The 20,035-nt window shown below is 49.0% G+C and overlaps 1 pseudogene; it reads right to left on the bottom strand.

Annotated features, from left to right (window-relative positions):
• Positions 1-765: 765 nt before the first annotated feature.
• Positions 766-19,771, bottom strand: LOC119440442 (myeloid differentiation primary response protein MyD88-like; annotated as a pseudogene).
• Between the last annotated feature and the right edge of the window lie 264 nt (positions 19,772-20,035).

Here is a 20,035-nt window from a genome sequence, read left to right as displayed (position 1 = left end):
AAAACGAAGGCGCTCTGGCTGGCTCTGGCAGCCCGCGGATAGCCAGAAGTGAAAAATCGAAGAAGCCCATTGCTTAAGGGGCTATGAGCCATTCATTTTCACGTAACGGACAGATTTAATTTTGAAGCAATTTAATTTAGAAGAATCGCAAGCAGCAATGGAGGTTGAATGCTACTAAGGAGGATTAGAAAAATCCTCCTTGAATGCTACTATAACCACGCCGCCGAGCAAACTTAAGACAACGAACGCAAGCGACAACGTCGGACTGAGGCCATACCGTCAGAGATGACGTTCTCTCTGTCGCAGACGAATGTGTGCGTAACCTCACAATTGAGAAATAGTTTAACGAACCCGCGGGATTAACCCAGTGATAATTACCGGGGCTGCACGTTTCAGCTTCGCTGATTAACCATTTTCACGGAGTGGAAGGGCCGACGAAATTTTCTTCATATTTGTGCAGTAATATAACTGCGCGTTACAATCGATGGCACGTTAGAATAGTGCAAATACGGTAAATTAATTTATTATTGCTTTAGTGCTGGGTAGATTGGTCAACTGATCTACCACATCTGTTGAGGTTGGCAGTGAGGTAACCACCGCCACATTTTATTCCAGGGTGGACACGAGGCAAGAAAAACTGAAAAACACACCAGCCACTCCGCCACACCAAGGCAGCTGTATGCGACACAGTCTTGCGGCATAAATGATCAGTTCATCTTTCTCGTCCTGCTCATTGCCCCCACACACCCATTGGCAAATCGTAGCGACATCACCGCTAAGTCACTCTAGTGAAGCCACGCTCTGGAACCCGTTCGAATCACTTGACACACTGCTTGCCTTTTCACTGCCAAAGAATCTTAGCCACCCAGGCTTGCTTTTCGTTGAACTTGTTGCAGGTATGACGTCCTGCATGTCTTTCGTGTGTGTTCTCGTGTGCACAGCTGTCGCCAGCTTCCTGGGTGCGGGCACGGTGCTCACGACGAGAGAAGCAGGGATTGCGAGCGATGATGGAGCAGCTGGCAAGATGCAAGAGTGTGGTGCACTGACGAAGAGCGAGTTTCCCTGGCACCGAACTGACTCAGTTACTTCCAGCTCCACTCGGATAGCTTAGAAGTGTGATCGCAGAGGTTGATCTTGGAGATCATTCCGATTGTGCCATCCAACGCACACTGCTTGATGATGACTGGTATCAGCTTCTGGTGCGCTTGCAGCGCTTGCTCTGCCGAGAGAAAATGCAATACCACCAAAATTACTGTCAGTCTAGGACAGTTTGCACCAAAGTTCACGAACCACAGCACCTGAAGAAAAGCTGAATATTTCCGCAGCATGGTCACGTAGGCTGACATTTCGAGTTCTTGCCTGTACTAGCAATATTACAACCAGCATCACGTCGTACAGTTTCTTGCCTGTACTAGCAATAGTACAACCAGCATCACATTTGTAGTGAAGAAGAGGGACGATGCAGTGGGGCATCCTTAACAGAGCTGTCTATGTCTAGTGGGTCAAGCTCTCCAGCTAGCGCATCGCTCGGACTACGCCGCTCGCGCCCGCAGTTCCCTGAGCTGATCCAACGGTCGGCTCTAACGCTTGCGTGCAATAAACGCCTTTACAAGTGGTGGAGAGTGCTACGCTCGAACAATCCTGGAGCTTCGATCCCGTACCCTCTCTTCAACCATGTCTCAGGACGCATCTCAGCCGACGTCCCAGCAAACGCCTCCTGCACGCTCCATTGTGTGCTCTGGTCTACCTCGCCACAAGGATCCTCCTGTTTTCAGCGGCACAGACGACCACGACGTGGAGGACTGGCTGTCCACGTACGAGCGAGTAAGCGTCGTCAATAAATGGGACGATACCGCGAAACTAAGCAACGTACTCTTTTACCTCGCCGGCGTGGCAAGCCTCTGGTACAACAACCACGAGACGGAAATTCCTACATGGTCCGCGTTCAGGACCTCATTGGTAGCTGTGTTTGGTCGTCCTGCTGCGCGCAAGGTGCGAGCAGAATCCCGCTTGCGAGAACGAGCCCAACAGCCGGGAGAGCCCTTCACTAGCTACATCGAAGATATCCTGGACTTGTGTAAGCGCGTGGACGCGACGATGTCGGAATCAGACAGAATCAGAAACGTCCTGAAAGGAATCGAGGACGCCGCTTTCAATATGCTGCTCGCCAAGAACCCACAATCCATAACAGAGATCGTTACGTTATGCCAAAGTTACGAGGAGCTACGCAGGCAGCGGTCGTTGACTCGTCGGTCTTCATCACGCGACGAACACATCGCTGGTCTGGCTATACCACCTTCGACCAGACCGCACTGCTTGCGGAAGTGAAAGCATTTATTCGGGAGGAAGTAGCACGCCAACTCTCATTGGTACCCTTTGCTCAACCGTCGCATGTGCCACAGCCCGCTTCGCCACAGCTCCGCCGCGCCATCGAGCAAGAAATCGCCGAGGTCTTGTCAGACCAACGCCACCGTATTCCTGCGTCTGTGCCACTGAGCTACACCGAGGTCGTGGCACCACCGCAACAGGCTCGGGCGCCAGCACCGCTCAGCTACGCTGAAGTCATCGCGAGGCCCCGCCCACTCTCTGCTCATGTGCCCCTTACTTATGCCGATGGCGTGGCTAGGCCTCCAGTGCAGCCCTATCACCAGCCGCTCCATACAGGGCGTGCTCCGACGTGGACGGGACCAGCCACAGCGAACCGGTGGCGTACATCTGACAACCGGCCTATATGCTTTGCCTGCGGCTACGCCGGTCACGTGGCCCGTTTCTGTAATCGTCTGCAGCCACCCAGCGTCGCATCATCCATGACCAACCGTTCGCCCCGTCCATATTACGACCCACCTTACGGTGTGTCACCAACATACCGCCCGCCGCTGAACACCCGCCGTTCCCCATCTCCGCGCCGGCGCTCGCTATCGCCGATGCGGCCTCGTGCCGGCCCTCGGGATGAGGAAAACTAACAGTCGCAGTCCAAGAGGCAAGGGCTGCGACAACGTCGAACTGCACAAGTCCTCATTGCAGCCCATCCAATGTGATAGACGTGTTTGTCGACGGTGTCCGCGCGTCTGCACTCGTGGACACAGGAGCAGCCGTATGTGTTATGGACGCTAAACTTTGCCGCTTTCTTCGGAAAGTCACGACACCCCTGTCCGGACTATCCCTTCGAACAGCCAGTGCTCAGCACATTCGACCCTTGGCGTCTTGCACAGCTCGTGTAGAAATTCAGGACGCTGTATACGCTATAGAATTCTTCCTCATTTCCTCCTGTTCTCACGATGTCATCATCGGCTGGGATTTTCTCTCGCGCCACAATGCTGTTATTGATTGCGCACGGGCCGAAATAGAACTATCGCCACTGCTATATTTGACGCCCACTGACGCTCCGTCTCTTTCCAGGAAACTAATCGTCGACGCCGACACTCAGGTTGCTCCCAACGCCTCAATGATCGTGTCCATGCGCTGCAGTGGCCTCTCAGACGCCATTGCATTACTTTCGCCGTCTGGCCGTTTCCTCGCAAGGAAGGGCCTGTTGCTACCTTTTGCGACCGTGGACATCATCAAGGGTACTAACACAATTTTCGTTTGCAACCTGTGCCCATACCCTGTCATGCTGCTCCGAGGAGAAGGTGTTGGTACCGTGGAAGCCATCGACGACGTGCAAGTTATCGACGTGCCCGACTACCCGAATTGCGCAACCTACCCTACGCTCAGTGCTGTTTCTACTGCTGACACATTGCCCGGAGATGTATTTGGTTCCTCCATCGCTGGGACCCTTACAGCGGCCCAGCGTTCCCAGCTGCTGTCCCTCCTGGATGAATTTCGTTCGTCTTTCGACGTGGGGCAAACTTCCTTGGGTCGGACTTCAACTGCAACGCACCCCATCGACACTGGCTCTCAACCACCATTGCGACAACGCCCGTATCGCGTTTCTGCCAGCGAGCGTCAAGTGATTAACGAGCAAGTCGACGACATGCTTCGGCGCGAAGTAATTCGACCCTCGAAAAGTCCATGGGCTTCTCCTGTCGTCCTTGTTACAAAGAAGGACGGCTCCGTAAGGTTTTGCGTCGATTATCGCCGGCTCAACAAGATCACTCGCAAGGACGTCTATCCCCTGCCACGCATAGACGACACAATTGACTGCCTGCAAGGAGCCGAGTTCTTTTCATCTCTGGATTTGCGCTCCGGGTATTGGCAAGTGCCCATGGAAGAAGTCGATCGGCCGAAAACAGCCTTTATCACGCCCGACGACTTGTATGAGTTTAACGTTATGCCTTTTGGACTCTGTAATGCGCCCGCGACATTCGAGCGCATGATGGACACAGTTCTGCGAGGCTTAAAGTGGCACACATGTTTGTGTTATCTTGACGACATTGTAGTTTTCGCGCCCGACTTCACCACGCACCTCGAACGCCTCCGGCGTGTTTTGACCTGTTTATCGAACGCCGGCCTACAATTAAACATAAAGAAGTGCCGATTTGCTGCACGGCAACTGACAATACTTGGCTATGTCGTATCCAAAGACGGAATTCTCCCCGACCCCGACAAACTTCGCGCCGTTGCCGAATTCCCCAAGCCAACGTCCATCAAAGAATTGCGCAGTTTCATCGGTCTGTGCTCGTACTTCAGACGCTTCATTCGGAATTTCGCCGCCATCGTATCGCCCCTGACGAAGCTCCTAGGGGGCAACGGGCTCCTCACCTCGTGGTCATCAGAGTGCGATGAGGCGTTCACGAGTCTTCGTCGTTTGCTGACTCCCCCCCCCCCCCCCCCCCCAATTTTGCTCCACTACGACCCGACAGCCCCTACAGAGGTCCGCACAGATGCCAGCGGTGTGTTGGCCTTGGCGCTGTCCTCGCGCAACGCAAGCAAGGGTTCCCTGAGTATGTCGTTGCTTATGCCAGCCGAATGCTTACGAAAGCCGAGAATAATTACACCGTGACAGAAAAGGAATGTCTCGCGATCATCTGGGCTCTTACTAAGTTCCGGCCATATTTGTATGGTCGCCCATTTGATGTCATCACGGACCACCACGCACTATGTTGGCTGGCGTCATTGAAAGATCCATCCGGCCGTCTTGCACGTTGGGCACTTCGCCTGCAAGACTACGACATCCGCGTACTCTACCGCAGCGGACGAGACCACTCGGACGCCGATTCCGTCTCGCGCTCTCCCTTGGCTGACAACAATATATCTCGGTTGACTGTGTCTTCCATCGACCTTCGCACCATCGCTTCCGAGCAGCGCAAGGACCCCTGGATTGCGTCGATTATAGGCTGGCTCTCTGATCCATCGACCAGGTCACCTAACCGCGCGTTGCGCCGTCAAGTTCACCATTTCGCCATTCGCGACGACCTGCTTCACCGGCGCAATTACAGCTCCGACGGCCGCCAGTGGTTGTTAGTAGTGCCTCGCAGCCTGCGTTCCGAAATATGCGCAGCTTTCCACGCAGATCCCCAGTGTGCCCACTCTGGCGTTTTCAAGACTTACCAGCGCCTTCAACAGCGGTACTACTGGCGAGGGATGTACAGCTACGTTCAAAAGTTCGTACCGTCTTGTCCCGATTGCCAGCGCCGGAAATCTTCACCCCGCCCCTCGCCAGCTGGGCTGCAGCCTTTACCTTGCCCCACCCGGCCCTTTGGGCGCGTCGGTATCGATTTGTACGTGCCCCTTCCCATGACATCGGCTGGAAACCGCTGGGCCATTGTGGCAGTTGACTACCTTACGCGATACGCTGAAACTGCGGCGCTTCCGGCAGCTACTGCGCGCGATGTTGCCTTCTTCCTGCTTCGTCGATTCATCCTACGTCATGGGCCACCCCAGGAGCTGCTCAGTGACCGCGGACGTGTCTTCTTCTCCGAAGTAGTTGAAGCTGTTCTCAAAGAGTGCCACGTTGTTCATCGCACAACAACGGCTTACCATCCTCAAACTAATGGACTCACGCAACGATTCAACCGTACGCTCGGCGACATGCTCTCAATGTACGTCTCCTCCGACCACACGAACTGGGACGCCATTCTGCCCTTCGTCACCTACGCGTACAATACCGCTACGCAGAGCACTACTGGGTTTTCGCCATATTTCTTATTGTACGGCCGGCACCCATCGCACCCCATCGGCACAATGCTACCATACCGGCCCGACGCATCTGAATGTGCGCCCATTTCTGATACCGTGAGACATGCCGAAGAGTGCGCGACCTCGCCCGGGCCTTTACCTCCATTGACCAAGAGCGCCAGAAGAACACTCGCGGTGACACCACCTCTGCGCCCACCTTTCTTCCTGGAGCGCTTGTATGGCTCTCAGTTCCTTCCGCTGCACCTGGTCTGTCTTCCAAGTTAATGCCCAAGTATGAAGGTCCCTACCGCATCGTCGAGCGTGCATCACCCGTCAACTATGTGATTGAGCCCGTTGAACCTTCTTCGGACATGCGCCGTCGTGGACGCGACATTGTCAACATCGAGCGCCTCAAGCCGTATTACGATCCACTAATAGTGACGAACTGTTAGGTCACCGGACGGCTCCCTTTTTCGTCCCCGGGGTAATTGTAGTGAAGAAGAGGGACGATGCAGTGGGGCATCCTTACCAGAGCTGTCTAGTGGGTCAAGCTCTTCAGCTAGCGCATCGCTCGGACTACGCCGCTCGCGCCCGCAGTTCCCTGAGCTGATCCAACGGTCGGCTCTAACGCTTGCGTGCAATAAACGCCTTTACACATTGTACAGTTTAACTGGCAACGATCACAAACTGCTTGGAAATTCAGCGTTTCCTCAGATCCCATGGACCATAAACTTTTGATGCCAACTGCACATGCTACCTTCGTGCTACCTTTATTTATGTTAATCATTAACCTATTCCCACTTGCTGTTTGGATTGTTGTGACAATGCCCCATCGACAGGTTTTTCTTGGGACTGTAAAAAAAAATGCTGCTGAGAAAACGTAAGAGCCAAAACCACACAGGGTAATGGCTCCACATGGGATAATGGCCCTTTTACAGGAACACTATGAAGGAAATGGGGTAATCAGCAAAAGTGGGGATACTATGCCTGTGCGGCTCTACTTGTATAGCACTGCAATAAAATGTATACAGCTTACAGTACAACATGCAGCGACAACTTATTTGTATTAAGTATACTTTCGCAGAGTCAGCAGATTACTTTTATTATCAGAAAGCGAAAAAGATCAATAATAACATGGTCCAATAAAAAAAAATTTTATCCAGGCACAGATTTATCACACAAGCAGATGTACAAACCTGGCCAAGTTGAAAACAACATAGAAAAAGACTGAGAAGAAGGGAAACAGTACCCGCCGCGGTTGCTCAGTGGCTATGGTGTTGGGCTGCTGAGCACGAGGTCGCGGGATTGAATCCCGGCCACGGCGGCCGCATTTCGATGGGGGCGAAATGCGAAAACACCCGTGTACTTAGATTTAGGTGCACGTTAAAGAACCCCAGGTGGTCCAAATTTCCGGAGTCCCCCACTACGGCGTGCCTCATAATCAGAACTGGTTTTGGCACGTAAAACCCCATAATTTTTTAAGAAGGGAAACAGTGCGGCTCGATTTTGGTTAATCACGACCATATAAAGCCAATAGGCAATGAATTCAAGCAAAACATAGACCAGTTTTGTGAACGTATACGCAACACACGGTTGCATTCATGGCAGATGAGTGTAGTATAGCACACCACCATATACAACAGCTTGAACATTCAATCTAGTTAACGTTCATGTCAACCGCTCATGTCTTATCAACATGCTCCAATGAGCTATGGGTCACATTCCTCTGCACTAAGCCACTAAAATGTCTGAAGTAACCACAATCTGTCGCTAACTTGCATCAGAAAGTCTTCTATACAGTAAATATTGGGCCAACCAAAGCTTCTGAGATTTCTATTAAATATAATCAGAACTGTGCTCTATCAGAGTTTGAATTACTGTGAACTTAAGGTACCGGCCCTTTACTACCACAGTGTTGTACAGGCGTTGTTTTGATGCTCCATTGTATTCCATTATCCAGTAAGTGACAAACATATCAAAGGTAGAGAGCTACAAGCCTCATATAGATATGCCGATTTGTTGCAGTGTTCAGCAGTGTGCGCCGCTTTCAACGCAGCGCTGACTTGCGCATATTAAAATATGATAAGTACGTTGCATTTGCACACATAGAAAACCTGGCCCCTGGTGTCCAAAAACTCACCAATGTTTATGCTTTCGATGAATCTTTGCTGCACACGGCACTCTTGTGACTGGAGGAAGTCGGGTGAAAACACAATGATTGTTTTCTTGCATCTGGAATGATAAAACCACAGAGAGAGAGAGAGAGAGAAAGAAAAGCTAAAATTAAGCCCGAACTACTGCTACTAATGCTGCACAAGATCGTGTGAAGTAGCTTCGTTACTCATGCAGAAAGTAGTATTCTCCCTCTAGCAATCGCAGTTTTTCATCAAATTTTAATCATTTGCATGAACGCTAAAAATTACACATTTTTACGTGTGCATCGCTCGCAGAAGGAAACGCGCCAATTTAGTGTTAACTAAAGCACATGCTTCTGTTTTCACCGTCTGCAGTTCTTGTGACATCAGTGTAATTTTGGCTCGTACACTTACTTAGATTTGAGCCCGCATCACCTTTAGCGACGAGATTTGGAGCAACGGGACATGGTACTCTCTAGTAATTGCATATATGGTGTTTTGTACCTAAAGTGTATCCATTGCATTTCATTCCATGAGCACTGCACGTGTCATTATTTCCATGACTAAGAAACACCCACTGAATTCCATCAATGCTGGAAAGGCCATACTGGGTGTTTCAAAGAAAACCTGAAGGCATTAAATTGGCAAGTCTAATGTTCAAGAGCTGCACAGTGGGCTATCAAGGATGCCATAGTGCAGTAGTGGAGCGCTCCAAATGATTTCAACCATCTGGGGCTCTTTAGTGTGCTCCCAAAGCACGGTAAATGAGTAGGGCCCTCCGTTTTCAGGTAAAACCGATAATTCCTTATTTTTGCACCCCAAACAAATTTTATCAAAATCAGGTTAAACCCATTATTCACGAAGTTTGTTCTTTCGTAAAAGACACTAAATAATGTAGGTGTTAGGAAACTGATGAACGCTGCCCACCTTGTGTGAGCAAGTGCATGGTCAAGGCATATATCATTAATATTATTCATATATGAATATGATTCCTTTTTGCAAAACATTCGAGCGAAAATTGGCATACTTAATATACTCAGTGGCAACTGGCCTTAACTGAACAAAAGCTGGTTGGGCTTTTTGGTAATCACGTCTACATGAATACGACAATGGGCCATCGCATTGAATTTGCCACATATACGCGTAGCATACCTGTAAATTGTGGTGATGCGCTATGGAGCGAACCCTGCAATGACGTTGCTCTGCATTTCACTGTGAACGGTAGGTGTGCCGTTGAGAGGGCATTTACTCAAATGAGTTTGTCTAGTTACTTGCGAGCAGCTCTCTTTGTCATTACACATTCCTGCCAGTGATTTCGCTTGTTGAAGTATGCTTGGGTTCAAAAGAGACCACTGGGTTTGTTAACTGGTCGTAAATGTTACAAGAAAAATTCCGAACTTCGGGCTGCCAGGCAGCCAAAACCCAGACTTCTTCCTGGTTTTCTCTTAAATAATAGCGCCCAATTTATAACCCCCAAATTAAAGAAAAATCACAGTTTCACCACAGGGGCGAAGCAATAAATGCGATTGCAACGTGTCGGAATATTACACGAAGTGTATGATTTGTAGCTGTAGTGGCAGTATGAATTGAAGTAAACATAAGCTGACTAAGTAAAATGAGCTGTTGTGCTAGGGGTCCTCTTAGAATCTTGCCATTGGACAACTCAATTAATGTTTATTAATCAAAGCGAACAGGGGCGTAGCCAGAAATTTTTTTCGGAGGGGGTTCATCGGCCCGACCGGGGGGGGGGGGGGGGGGGGGCAAGCGTCTGCTTTCCTCTACGTGACGTGATCGATAATAAATATCGGTAGTTTAAGCACCCTCTATGTATGTATATCAAAGACATGGGACCCCCCCCCCTCCCCCCTCGCGTGTGTGTGTGCTAGAGCACTGCACGGGCTCGGGCTTACCCGAAAGCCCGGGCCCGTGGGCCGGGCCGGGCCGCGTAGAACTGTTTTTTCACGGGCTCGGGCTGGGCTCGGGCACGGCGTGTGCTTTTTGACCCGGGCCCGGGCCGGGCTCGGGCTTTCTGGTGGTGTGCATGTAACGTGCAGTGAGTTATTCTCGGGCGACTCAACTCTGAAAAACATTATTTTTCGGTCTCGGGCCGGGTTCGGGCCGGTTTAGAGTCGGGCTCGGGCCGGGCTCGGGCCGGGCTCGGGCCGGGCTCGGGCCTAAGGTAAAGGGGTGGCGGGCCGGGCCGGGCGGGTAACGTAGATTATTTCCGGGCCCGGGCCGGGCCCGGGTCTCGCCATAAAAGTTTTGATCGGGCTCGGGCGGGCCACCCAACGTAATAACGGGCCCGGGCCGGGCCCGGGCTGAAAAAATCGGCCCGTGCAGTGCTCTAGTGTGTGCTTGTGAAGAAATTAAGTGAAAAGTAATGTAAGCTCAGTAAAATACAGTAAGTACGACAGGTACAGTGGGCTTTTGGAGCAACCGTCTCTCATCGCGCCATTGAATGGACCAGTCTTCGAAAACGCATCATTGAGACGACCCGCCCGATCGGAGAAGACATCATTAATTGTTAATCTCCGTTAAGCGTAGATGGCGTCGTCCTCGTCGGGGCGAAGTGCGTTTCACAAGTCAAGGACGGCTATACACGTGAAAATGCACGTGTGACCATGCAGGCTATATACCTACTCCCATAGCAATAGCTTGTTCGCTGCGTCTTTGCGCTAGAAAACTGAAATACGCGCAAAAACGAGTAATGCTTTTTTTTTACGAAGCTTTCGTCGCCTTGCATTTCCTGCGGCAAGTGCATGGGCCGCTGTGTCTTCCGCTGTGTGCGAGCGTGCAGCCGTCATTCGCCTTTACGTCAACAGATTCAGAATTGTATATACAGAATATTTCACCGCACTGCATAGTTATGGCATGTGTACGCATTTTAAGTAGTGCGTGCGAGTCATTTCTGCTTCACTTAGGCCGGTGCAAACAGGAAGCGGCCTTGTACCTCACAGAATCTCGACTGATTGGTGTACTAGTGATGCAGGAATGAACTCCGGTCTTGTTCAGTGCATAGTGCACATAATCAATTTCTCAGGACGCGTGAACTCCGACGAGAACTGTCAGCGCCTGCAACAAGAGTTTACTTACGCTGTACTGCGCACATGTAATCCATGCTTGTCGGCTGTCTGTTTCGTGCATTCTGTTGCGAGTCGGTGGAATTTCACTGCTGGCATCAACTCTTTGGTGTGTACATTGCTGGTTTGGGATTCCACAACACAACAGCAACTACCAGCCTTTCGTAATTGCTGGTTTGAGATTCAGCAACACAACAGTAACTACCAGCCTTCCGTAGGGGCGCAATCGCAAACGAAAGACGTTTTGCGCTGCAGACCATGGCTACGTTCACACTTGGGAAGCGGCAAGCGCGCGGGTGGAGAGGCCAAAGCGGGCGGAAAGGCCAAAGCGGCCGGAAATTCTTTTCCACGCCTGCCCAAGTTGTTCACATTTGTTTTGCTACCACCGCGGCCGCCGCTGCCGCTTTCGTCCACATCCATCTAGTCTGCGTACGTTTGTCGGCGTGGTGGCGCTCATTATCGCATTATTTGGAGCGGTATGTTCATTCACTGACCCACCCGTCATCAAAAGTGATCATCTTGCGCAATTTCGCGTGTCATCTGCGACCTTCGGTAAATTCCTCGTTGGCGTTCTGTAATTCTCCTCACATGGGCGTGGTAGCGCTGTGTCACAGGTTGCTGCCTAGGCGTGATTATATTTCTTTAATAGCTTTTATTTACAAGTTGTAATAACATTTCATCATTTCGTATTATTTTCGGCGCCTCCAGGACACGAAAGTGGCAACGGGAACATCAAAGCTAAAACCCGGGCTGGCCCTTTGTGTTGAGGCTCGCCGAAGCCTGCGCGTCCTACGTGAGACCTACGCTCCCAATCTATCGTCGCGACGAGAAAAGCACCCCGTGACTTCTGCAACATACTGTGCACGTGCGAGAATTATGGAGCGCCAACGAGGAATCTGCCTAACTATTGTCTGTCATGGAAGTGGAAGAAGAAATGGCTTTTATACTTCTACCTACTTGTCTTCTAGAAATGGACAATGAATAAACGGAAGACAAGAAAACCTCGGAAACGGCGGTGGTGGGTTCGCCTGGCTTTGCAAAAGCGCGAGAAGTTGGGTCACGCGTCTCCGTTGGCTTCGTTGCCGCGCCTCCGGTCGCGCGAAGTTGAATACTATCGCGAGTATTGCTGACAGTACGTTTTAGTACTTCTCTTGTCGTAGAGCAAGGGGTGGTTCTTGATCGCGTCGATCAGCATTGCAGCCTACACTTTTGGTGCCATGTTCAATGTTACGACCGGAAGTTTACATGCTAGTGTAGCTTCCGGTCGAGCAGAACGACTTTCCGCCACGTTTCTGCTTCGCCATGGCGAAAACATCGGTCCGAGACCAATTTGGCTCGCCGCCTGTTTTTCTGCCTGTTTTGCCGCCTAGGCGGGCGGATTTTTGCAAGATTTTGCCGCTTCCGCCAGCTTCGAGACCAAGTTCCTACGCGAGCGCGGCCTAACCGGCACCTGAAGGGAAGCGGCGGAAATGTATACCGAAAATTTCGACCACCTGGTGACTTTAACGTGCACCTAAATCTAAGTAAACGGGCCTCGAGCATTTTCGCCTTCATCTAAAATGCGGCTGCCGCATTTGTTGTTTCAGAATGCGGCCGCCACATTCGCGCCCAAAACCTCACAGAGTGTCAAGGCCTTGACAAAGACCGTGACAGTTTTTTCCATATGCAGACATGATTCGCTGTAAATTACCAACCCAAACGGAAGCGCCCAGGAATGAAAGTGTGAAAGTAGCACCGGTTTCTTGAAATATGTCAGCGCGAAGCGACGAGAGCAAAGGGTGGGTTAGTGGGGGGGGGGGGGGGGAGGTGCAAAAAATTTCGGGGGGGGGGGGTTTGAACCCCCCCCCCCCCTTGGCTACGCCACTGAAAGCGAACATCTTTCTTAGCGGCTTTCCTGAACCCCTTTCCTGAGCCGATCGCGGATGTAGTGCACAGCCGCGCCAATAAAATGGCGTCATCTGCAGGTTTGAGCGGTGTTAATGTTTCTACGTTAAGTGAATATTTAAGTCTCGGAAGTACTTAAAATAAAAGGCGTGCGCTGTAGGTTTGTTTTCGTGACGTTTGTGGGCTGCCATTCTCAAAATCATGAGGAATAATTTTGTCAAGAGTGTATGACCTGGTATGAGCAACTTTAGTGATAAAATTGTGTAGCACTGTCATATAGCATGCCGTAGTATACATATACCTAAATATATACGGAACCTCCCAGCGACGGTTAGAATTCACTTGGAGTGCCCATATAATTGCTGTCGCAACAAAAAACAGAAGACTGAAAAACGAAAGACTCTATATATGAGTCATATTATCATTCTAAAGGCAGCGCACTTGCTAAGATATGGATGAACACTAAATCACACAGACACAAGTGCTGAATTACAACTGAAGGTTTATTTCTTCCCAACTTGAGAGCGTTGCCAGCTAATAGTGTCCCCATGAGAGCGGCTGACAAGATATTCACAAAAGTAGACCTTAGGATCTCTCTGATAATTCCTAATCCATGGTATAATTGCCAAACATTTTTTAATACTCCTTTTTCAGTTACTAACTTTAGAGGGATGTTGATAGTGCAATAATGAAGCGAGCCAGGATGTAAACTATATCGATTTATTAGAAACGCTTAGGCTACCATAATTTCGAGAAATACGTACATCCTCAAAATAAGTGGCAAAATGTAGTTATAATTAATGTTTGCCTGAACTACATTTTTTGTAGCACACAGAAATATTAGCTCAGACATTAAAGTATTTTGCGGCGCATTTTGAGTATTCATATTTTTCAGAACTGGAGTAAGGCGCAAGATTACAAGCACATGGGTACACCTTATGTACTGGCTAGCGGCAATTTTGCAGTTGCAAAATATTCTGTTATGTTATAAAATAATAATTAGTAAATTTATTAAACATATCGTCCTATACTAATTATGTATCACTAAAATCTTGGTGTCTGCCACAAAGAATGACAAGCGACCTAAAAATTGGATCCGCGCCTGCTGTACTTTGTTTAACAATCACTCCAAATCTTCCCTAAACACCCAGCATAGAACTTAGAGCTAATCGTTAACAATGCCTCAATTTCAGCCACACTGCCCCTAAACAGTGCTAAATAGATAAACTGCAACGCGACCTGAATTAGCATCAGATATTAAATGCCACGTGCTGCTTTAGCCTAAACCATTTTAGCAATTATCTGAGTTGCCCTACTCAAATATGTGCAAGTAGTTCGCCTCAGACTCTTGCATTAGTGTAGCCATATACAGTGGAACCGGGATATATCGAATCTGAAGGGGATGACAAAAAAGTTCGGCAGATAGGTAATTCGACATATAAAATAAAAATTTTATATAGAAATTTTGAAGGGGATTTTACCGCTCTTCAATATGCACAATAATTCGTTGTATGTGGGTTCGATACATCCGGGTCCGGCTGTAGTAGGTTTTGCAAGTCATATTAATTAAGCACAAATGCATATGCAACTGCAGCATAGACTGATAAAATTTGCCTAGTCCCCTATGCTCCTTTACCACCTTTTGACCACCTTGACCTCTGATCACAGCTTTTGTTGTGTGTCTGAAAGAGTCGACTTAAATTGCGTCGCTTGTCTGCTTGAATTGGTTCAAGTCAACTGCACTGTTTTCATAGATGTACACAAAAAAGAAACTGATGCTTACAGCCAGGAAAATTTACCATTTCTCCATGAGTTTATAAAATGTAGAGTATTGAAGGACGCCGGCTTTTAGATCTCTCTTGGGCAAGAACAGACGTAGACCCAAAGATTCCAGTTTGTCGACTAGCACCTCAACAAAGGGCCAATCTTCCGATGTATAGCAGACAAATGCATCATAGAGTGGTGTCCCTGAATTTGAATTTGGGTGCGTTAGAACATTTTCCACACTTATTGGGCATAAAAATATACAAATTTCACTTACTCATTGAAAACTTGTCTATTGGACCTTGAACATCTGAAAATGTTCAACGATGTGATAAGTTATTTTCTCCTAACCTGCATAAACTATATATAATAATATAGCTCATGTAAGTATTATGAGCAGCTGCTGACACACTATATTTATAAAGCCAAGAACTATGAAGAGAATCTCCAGTCCACTACATTTTCAGGCATGGAGTGGTGCCTGACACCGGCAAAAAAAAAAGTCGCCGAGAGCTAGTGGGGCTATACTAGTCCAGGTGCAACCAAATTACGAAGGCCCACTACGCTTCAACAAAGTGACTCCCACACCAGAACAGGAATTGGCCTCCATGGTGCAGTATTCGGCCACTACCTCCCACATGACCCCTACAATTAACCCATGGCCCTCAGCCCCCAGGGGCTGCGGAGCACCTGACCAAGGCGGCAGCCAGACCTGCGACGCGGCAGAGGGCGCTAAGGATCTCTAGAAACATGACTGGAAACTGAACCTGGCAACGTTCAGCACGCGCACCCTATCAAGCATGGAGAAAGAAACAAAACAGGAGAGGCCCTGACGTCACTTTTTTGAAGCCGGAAGTGCAGCCATGTTGGTGTGCCACCTCCCTTTACGCCTCCAATCGGGGGTTCTGCAGATCGCCGGTGCAGATGAGGGCGAACTTTGAACTTGCATTGTTACGAGCCGCCGGAAGTGTGCTGCCGATGCGCGTCAAAACAAAGCCTACGAATAGCAATGGAGTTAGGAGGGCCTTTCAAGACATGACCACGGGAAAAGCTGCTGGAGAAGATGAAATAACATTCGATTTCATCAAAGATGGAGGAGATATGCTTGAAAAGCTTGCGGCTCTTTATACACAATGCCTCACGACTTCAAGTTTACCAACGCCAAAATTATACTAATCCATAAGAAGGGAGACGTTAAAGAACTAAAGAATTATACACCCATTAGCTTTTTTTCAGTATTGTACAAAATATTCACCAAGAAAAATTTCCAATAAAATCAGGGCAACACATGACTTCAGCCAACCAAGAGATCGAACAGGCTGGCTTCAGGAAGGCATATTCTACGATGGATCATACCATGTCATCGATCAGGTAATAGAGAAATCTGTGGATACAATCAACCTCTCTATGTGGCTTTCATTGATTATGAAAATGCATTTGATTCAGTATAGATACCAGTAGTCATAGAGGTAGAAGATTAGTGGACGCAGCATTTTGTTTTGTCAGGTGCGTAAAGCTTCGTTTGCCTGCAAAAAATACGACTTGTGAGTTGAGTGTAATGCGAAACCGCGAGTGTGTTGCTTTGGTCTCGCACGATGCATTCCGATGGGCTGTATGGCGACATTCCTCATTGTGTTTAGCCCCACGTAACCGTACAGCCATTTCTGCCTGCATGCGGGAACGCGTTGTTCAGCCAATGGTAAAAAGCTTGCAATGTACATACCGGTAGATTAATGCATCTCCGAGAATTCCGAATCAGTCGCAGAGCAACAAGTCAATTAGAATGTTCACAGCAGTGTCGTGATGCTATCAGCACGCAGGCTTGCTTCACTCAGCAAGAATCGCGTGATGGCTCACTGGTAACATGGGGTATTTTTTTTTGTAAATTGACCGTACACGCCACACCAGTAGAATACGTTAAACATTCCACGCTGGTTTGTGCAATCGACAGTACAGCATCTTGTCCGGCATGAGACTCGTCGCAAACGCTGAGCCCATCACTCGAGAGTTAGTTCACGGAGTCGTTTTCGTCGACAAAACTACTTGTAGTCTCCCACGAACTGCTGAAGTGTTTCCTTTAACCAATATGTTTGCCCAGAACTCGAGGAAATTTATTGTTCGCTACCTGAAGCTCAACAAATTGCCGCGGATCGTGCAAGGGATCATGCACTCACTTCGCGCACCTGCCCTGCGGTAATGGCGGCGCAGCTTGGAATGCCGCTGGGGCGAGGGTAGACGCATGCGCATAGCTGAATTCGAAAAAGGCCCATTTACTCTGTCTTTCCGGATTTTGCAAAATGCGGTGGTTCAGTTTACCAATATGGAGTTACGGTAAAGTGAAATGTTTTGATATGTAAATAGACTGCAAATTTAGGGTTTAAATGTCTTCCTAAGATCTTTTTTTGAAATATTGTACTAATATCAAAAAAACCTCAGGCGTTACGTGCAAAAACCACGACATGACTATGAAGCACGCTGTAGTGGGGGACTCATGATTCATTCGGACTTTATATATATATATATATATATATATATATATATATATATATATAGGCACCTTGTCCAGGGAGTGAGGTGTCGTCGTTTGGGAGCCGTCCAGCGCGCAACCAGCTTCTGTGGCGGGCGGGCGGCACTGACCGCAGCGCGCTGGTGGCAGTTCTCGCCGACCATTATCCTGTTGCAGATGTGCACGTACGGCAGTAGATTCGGTACAATGAACAGCTGCTCTGCTCAGCTGTCGCGTGCGTCTTTTCCGTGTTGCCGCTGACCAAGTTCCGCCGATGTGCTCGAATACACGGCGCTCGACGAAATATCTGCTGCTGCTGATTCATCCTTACCCGAATGTGGACCAAGGGTCGTCCGTTGTGAAACCGATGGCTGCTTGCGCATCTGGTCCCTTGCATGTCTGTTGCGGTCCCTTGTGATCGTAACTTTCGATGGTCTCTTGAGCGCCTGCAGCCCTCTTGCGCGTCTTTCGCGTACGGACGGGTCTTCGATGATGATGGCATCAGGCCAGGGGCTTAGCCAGAAGTTCTTTTCAGGGGGGGGTTCACTGACCCGAAGGAGGGGGGGGGGGGGCAAGCGTCAGCTTTCCTCTACGTAACGTGATCGATAATAAATATCGGTAGTTTGAGCAGACTCTATACATGTATATCACAGACATGGAACTCCCCCCCCCCCCCACGTGCGCGTGTGCTTGTGAAGAAATTAAACAAAATGTAAAATAAGCGCAGTAAAATACAGTAAGTACGACCGGTACAGTGGGCGTTTGGAGCAACAGCCTTTCATGGCGCCAGTGAATGGACCAGTCTTCGAAAACGCATCATTGAGACGACCCGCCCGATCGGGGAAGACATCGTTAATTGTTAATCTCCGTTAAGCGTAGATGGCGTCATCCTCGTCGGGGCGAAGTGCGTTTCACAAGTCAAGGGCGGCTATACACGTGAAAATGCACGTGTGACCAGGCTATACCTACATACATAGCTTGTTCTATAACACCTAACTACGCGCAAAAACGCGTAAGGGTTTTTTTTTTCTCGAAGCTTTCGTCGCCCTGCTCCCTCAAACGAGAGTGTTGCATTTCCTGCGGCAAGTGCATAGGCCTCTGTGTCTTTCGCTGTGTGCGAGAGTGAAGCCGTCATTTGCCTTTCCGTCAACAAATTCATAATTGTACAGAACATTTCACCGCACAGCATAGATATAGCATGCGTACGCAGTTTAAGTAGTACATGCAACTCATTTCTGCTTCACTTACGCCGGCGCGAACAGGAAGCGGCCTCGTTATACGTTCACTGTGCCAGCCACTCGTTGAACCTCGCAATATGTCATTCCTGTAGCGTCCCTGAAATCCGTAACACATTTGGTGTATTCCAGGAGGGGTGCACATTTTTTAGGAAATCTGCCACCAAGTCAGCTCTGCTAAAGGAAAAAAATCAGTGTGCTATTCTCAGGAGTACATAAGCAACGGCTTCATTTATTATGCGAAACACCTTGGCTAGAGCTTCACGATGCTGTGCAAACGTTCGTGGGGCTTTTCAATCCAATTCTTTCAGCCCTTGAAACTCTTCAGGATGGAGCTCCCGGTTACGCATCCACAAAAGCACACCAATTGCTCACCTGTGTTTTGACTTCCACTTTCACTGTCAGTGTACACATCGCCGCCAAAGTACTCTGGTTAACGCTTGCGCTTTCAAGATTGCTTCAGTCTAGCTCACTGGACCTGGCCGCCGCCTTGACGTACGAGCATGTCGACGACGTTGAGTCTGCGGTGCTCCAGATGCGGGAGTCTGGCTTTAATGATATATTCGACGCCTCTGCTCTGTAAAGGCTGCCGAGGCCGCACATGTTGAAATGAGAATGCCACAGGTCACAGGTAGGCAGCTTCACAGTCATAACGTGCCTGTGGCTAGCGTTGAAAAGCACTTTCGGCTTTCGGTGTTTCTGGCTTTTCTGGACTACCTAATAAGCCAGTTGAATGAGCGGTTTAAAAGGCTTCGGCACACCTTGAAGATGCTTTCTTCCCTTCTGCCACTAAATATACCCGAAGCTGCAACTCTTCCCATTGCCGAGGAGTTTACAGCTTTGTACTCAAACGTAATCTCAACTTTGCAACTGCAGGACGAGTTGGCAGTATGAACTGCGAAATGGAAGAGCGAGAAACGCCCAACATGTCTGCAATGCAAGCGGCTGCCAATTGCCCAGAGGTATTCTTTCCGAACTTGCACCATCTTTTAAAGATTCTGGCAACTCTGCCTGTGAGCACAGCTGACGGGGAATGCGCTCTTTTTCATCGCTGAGATGCCTAAAGACGTACCTGAGAGCTTCAGCAACAAATGAAAGATTGGTTGCCATTGCTCTTCTAAACATCCACCGTGAAATTCAAGTCCACCCGGAAGACGTTCTCTGTTCTCTACCAGGAACGTAGATGGCTTCAGCTGAATGTGTAGCATGAACCACAGGCGCCTGCTGAAAATGAAGCGAGACAGTTAAGTGAAATTATTCCGGGATTGAGATTTTTCGAGCAGTCGTAAAAACACAGTTCTTAATTGTTAATTGTTGGGGTTTAACGCCCCAAAACCACGATATGATTATGAGAAACGCCGTTGTGGTGGTCAG

This window comes from Dermacentor silvarum, chromosome 2 (assembly GCF_013339745.2).
Source record: "Dermacentor silvarum isolate Dsil-2018 chromosome 2, BIME_Dsil_1.4, whole genome shotgun sequence".
NCBI lineage: Eukaryota > Metazoa > Arthropoda > Arachnida > Ixodida > Ixodidae > Dermacentor > Dermacentor silvarum.
This window is presented reverse-complemented; position numbering and strand designations above follow the sequence as displayed.